The sequence below is a fragment of the Aegilops tauschii genome, chromosome 2 (genome assembly GCF_002575655.3).
Source record: "Aegilops tauschii subsp. strangulata cultivar AL8/78 chromosome 2, Aet v6.0, whole genome shotgun sequence".
Classification (NCBI taxonomy): Eukaryota; Viridiplantae; Streptophyta; class Magnoliopsida; order Poales; family Poaceae; genus Aegilops; species Aegilops tauschii.
In genome coordinates, this window is record NC_053036.3 from 434660962 (window position 1) to 434665997 (window position 5036).

A 5036-nucleotide genomic window follows, 5' to 3' on the forward strand; every position below is an offset into this window, starting at 1 on the left:
CTCCGTGTTCTCTGATGGCGTCTGTGACGTCAAGATGAAGGAAGAGCTCGCTATCCACGAGGAGCTGTGCACATCTCTAGAGCTGTTCAACCTGGCAACCAAGTGCGCAAGAGCTGAGGAAGGGCGCCTCTCCCTCCTCGATCTGGCAGCTGCGGACGCGGAGGAGAAGAAAGCCGAGGCCAAGGACGTGAAGCACAAGGGAGCAGCCATGCTCGCGGCGGAGCCGGACACCAAGCGAGGCAAAGACCAGCCCGAGTCATCCAAGAGCAGTCGACCGTTCCGCGCCTTCCACAACGTGAATACCCACAACACCAGCGACTGTCAAGAGCTCAGAGCCATTCATGAAGGACGGTTTGGTCGACGCCCCGAGCGCAACGACCGGGGCTACGGCCGAGGAGGAGGATGCAGTGGCGGACGCTGGGACGACCGTGGCCCGCGCCAGGAGTGGCGCGACCGGCCTCGTGAGGATCGCTGGCAGGATCAGCCTCGTGAGGATCGTCCTCAGGGCAACACCGGTCTTCCCCCGCTACCGCCACCGCCAAGGAGGAATGACGACCACCATCAGGACAAGGGGGCTGGGGGCTTCCAGGAGCCACGCGCTATCGCCTGCATCTTGGGCGGAGCCCAGGCCCCAGCCTCACATCGTATCTTCAAGTGGTTTGCTCGCGAAGTGAATGCAGTCCTCCCCAAGCTTGAGGCCACGCGCCCGCTCAGGTGGTCCCAGTGCGCCATCACCTTCAACTCGGCGGATCAGCTCAAGTGCGCAGCCACCGCTGGCGCCCTCCTGATGCTTTATTCACCAGTTATCAGCAACGTGCAAGTCACCAAGACCCTCATTGACGGCGGCGCAGGGCTCAACGTCCTGTCCGTCGACACGTTCGACAACCTCCAAGTGCCGTATGATCAGCTTCAGCCTACCAAGCCTTTCTCAGGAGTGACCGACAGCTCCACCACACCGATAGGGCAGGTCCGCCTCCCTGTCACCTTCGGAGAACGCAAGAACTACCGCACCGAGCTCATCGACTTCGACCTCGCGCACATCTGCCTGCCATACAACGCCATCCTCGGGTATCCAGCCCTGGCCAAGTTTATGGCGGTGACACACCATGGCTACAATGTCCTCAAGATGCCGGGGAGCGGCGGAATCATCATGGTCCCATGCGAAGAAAGAGACGCGGTGTGCTCCCTTGAGCGCGCCTTTCAAGCTGTAGCAATCAACGACCCCGACAGCAAGGGCGAGGGCCCTCCAGAGGCCATCCCCAAGAAGAAGAAGCAGCTGCGCCGTGCCGGACCTCAGGAGGGTGGCGTCGCGGCTGTAACCTTGTCGGGATCAGCGCCCACTCCAGGGGCGCCTCCCTCCATCGCATAGGAAGGTGCGCCCAGCGCCCTTCTCGGGCAGGGCTCGGGGGCTCTCTTCTAGAGGGCCTCAGACCTTGCCAGCATCATGAGGGAGGCGCTCGGGCACCACTTGGAGGCATGCTTCACGGCACGTTTCCCTCAGGAGAACACAGGGCAAGAAGCGCCCACCACCTAGGAGTTCATCGCCAAGACCACTCAAGAACTGCAGGACGCAAGGGCCATGCGCGGCGACCGCCGCTCATGAAGCGCAGCTCCCCATCCAGGCGAGGATGCTGGGCTGCGTGTCTGCATCGATGTCCCAGGGCTCAACAGGGCCGCATCTCAGGAGCTCTTCTGGCCTTCGCGCGTGGACCGCTGCGAGGGTCCACCACACAGCTACGTTCGCATGCCTTTTGGCTTGCCGAGCGTGTCGTTCGTCTATTAGCGCAACCTGCAGCGCACCCTGGCGACTCAGGAGGCCAGGCACTGCGCCGTGCTGACGGAGATGGAGACGGTCCTCAAGGAACCGCCTGGGCCCCCCAGAGCCTCTCGAGGCTCAGGACCCCGGTGGCTCATGAGGAGCGACCCCTTCGCCGCGTACCTTCGACTGCCTCGACATCTCTTCATCAACAGAGCGGGGTGACATTTTCCAAGTTCATTCAGCTGGGAGCGCCCCTCGGGCTGCATCATTCCTAGGCCGCATGGGTCCGTCCCTGTGGCACGTATCCCTTTTTCTTCATGTCTTTAGCTTACCTTGCTGGGGGTGCCCCTCAGGCTGCATCATCCCCAAGCCACTCGGTCCTGACCCAGTGGCGTGTATCTTTCTGCATTTACCTAAGCTGATCTGCTTTTCATGCGTAATCTACCTGTGATTATCACCTGCTCGATTGCCACCTACCACGGGTCCACCCCTCTCTCATGCAATTCGCTTGCGCGTTAAAAGGGGGGCTCCTGAGCATCGCGACTCAGGAGCTCTTACTAGCTCTCCAGCCCTCACCCCCTGGCCTTGACCACGGCATCACGACCTGGCATACCAGTGGCGGCTGAGCTCGCTCGAGGGCCGGGACCTAAGGACGTAGAGCACTTATACCTAACCACCTCGCAGGAATACAAAGCTAACAAAGACCCAAGACCAGGCGCAACCCGCCTTGAGGTAGGGCCTCGTGAGTCCCGTGCTGGCTCACGAGTGCCCATATACACCTCGTCTAGCCCTGCCGTGCAAGCCACGTGTTAGGGCGGGGCTGTACACGCCCCGGGGGCTCTCCTCAGAGGGAGCCCCCCTCCCACGCACAAGTGGAAGCACCATGCTCCGCGCTGGCCGTCGACACTGCCGAGGAGCGTCTATGCCCGTGCACAAGCAGAAGCACTATGCTCCGCGCTGGTGATAAACAACTGAGGGCAGCTTCACGGTCGTACCAACCTCAGGGAGCCCCAGAGCTCAACGTCCGGCCTCACCGCAACGCCTCCCCTCGGGAGAGCCGCGCGAGGGGGCTGGGCACGGGGGCTGCGCTCGGGTCATGCCCAAGCGTACGCCACCCAACCAGGTCTCCCGGACCTGGGGGTTACGCTCGGGTCACGCCCAAGCGCACGCCACCCAACCAGGTCTCCCGGACCTGGTCGTCGCACGCCCCTCCCGAGGCCTCGGCGAGGGCAGGTATGGAGATTGTTTGCACGTCAAGGGGGACTCCTGAGCATCGCAACTCAGGAGCCTAACTGGTCATGTAGCCCCTCACTCCTTGGTCCGTCCTGGTCTCCGGTCGGCCCAACGGCGGTTAAGGTATGCGCGGGGCCGGGCTCTGCCGACGTAGAACATTAATCTATCCTCGCGCATTCTTCCTATAGGTTATTTGCGCGTCAAGGGGTACTCCCGAGCATCGTGACTCAGGAGCCTAACTGGTCACGTAGCCCCTCACTCCTTGGTTTGTCTTGGTCTCCGGTCGGCCCAATGGCGGTTGAGGTATGCGCGGGGCCGGGCTCTGCCGACGCAGAACATAAAGCAAATAGGAAGAAAATCGCAAAATCTCGAAGCAAATATTACAAGACATATTGTTCTCACAATATCAAACGCAAGTCTAACGCCTCCACGAGGCCTGATGCATGTTGCAGGAATAAAACAGGAAAGGAGCTGCAGGTCACCCTTGAACACCACCGATGCCCGTGGGCGACGCTTCTCCCTTGGTGATGTCGCCTTCGCCTTGGTCACCGGCCGGAGCTACAGGAGCAGTGTCGCCTTGTTTCAAAGGCGCGGAAACAAAGCCGCGGAGCTTCTTCAGCAGGGCCTCCACCTAACCTTGCACGGTTGCGGCGGCAGCTATGCAGTGTTCATCAGCCACAGGCTCCAGCAGCTCGTCAAGACGAGTGCTGGGGTCGCGAAGGTGCAGATGGCTGAAGACACGAGTCAATGCAGCTGAAGAAAGGACACGAGCCTCTGCCTCTGCCATGGGACCGACGCCCTCCACGACTTCCTCGAGCGCCTTCACCAAATAAGGAAGTAGCTGGGCGGGGCCATCCTCATCCGTGGCCAACGGCCTCTCCAAGCCATTCTCATAGAGCGTCTTCAGCGCCTCGCGAGACCTTTTCTCGAGGTTAGCGAAGGCCTTGCGATCTTCAGCCAGGAACTTCGCCTTGGCGTCAAGATCGAACTCCCTCGCCTTCACCTTACGCTCCAGCTCCTTCAGCTGGCTGCGTTCTGCGGTCTGCGCCTTTGCCAGCTCCTCCAGCTCAGCATCGCGATCCTTCATGGTGTTCTCCCGAGCCCTCATCTCCTCCTCCTTCGCTTGGCGGCCACGAGCTTCTTCAGCACGCTGGTCGCGCAGGCTCTTCAGTTCGCCCTCCAGCACTCGGCAGCGATCGCGAGCGGTCTCGGCGTCCTTTAGCGCTGCATCGCGATCGGCCACGGCCTTGGCGGCAGCTCGCTTCTTCTTCTCGGAAGCGGCCCCGGCCTGGCTCAGCGATGCTCGAACCGCCAAGACAGAATGAAGCCAGCCAGAGGCCAGCTCCAGGCGCCCGGCTACCAGGCGCGGGTCCGCGCCCAGGAGATCTTCCCGCAACTGGGCCATCTCCGAAAGAATGCGTTCAAGGGCAGCAGAGGAAGTAGAAGAGCCTGGGGCAGGAGGCGCAGTAGGAGGAGGGGCGGCGTTGTCACCCAAGCCTGGGAGATCAAGGGCTCCTCAGCCTTTGGGACCTCATCAGCCAAGCCAGGCGCCAGCACTTCCGAAGCCAGCGGGGCCATGGGGGCTGACTCCTCCCGATGATGCTCCCCTTGGCCTCGCGAGGGTGACCGGACTGGGGAGGTGCGAGTGCTGCCACCTCCTTTCTCCGCAGAAGGGGGCGCGGCCGCTGTGTCCTCCTTCCGTTTCTTCGCCGAAGGCACCGGCCTGATCAACCAAGGGTGAACGTCAGGAGATAGCAAGTATAAGCAGAAGCAAGACGAAGCTCGAAGCACTTACTGATCCACCGCGACGTAGTCCACTTTCCACTTAGGGAGCCTAAAACCAGAAAGCTTCGGAGCCTGAGGAGAGGGCACGCGGGCTCCAGGAGCAGAAGACGGCACAACAGAAGGGCCGGAGGCAGCTCCAGGCGGCGTCAGGGCGGAGGCAGCAGCTCGAGGTACCAGCGACGATCTGCTCCTCGTCGGGATGATGGGCTGCTCCCCCTCCTCCTGGCGGGCATCGATCTCGGTGTCGTTTGGCAGGCCA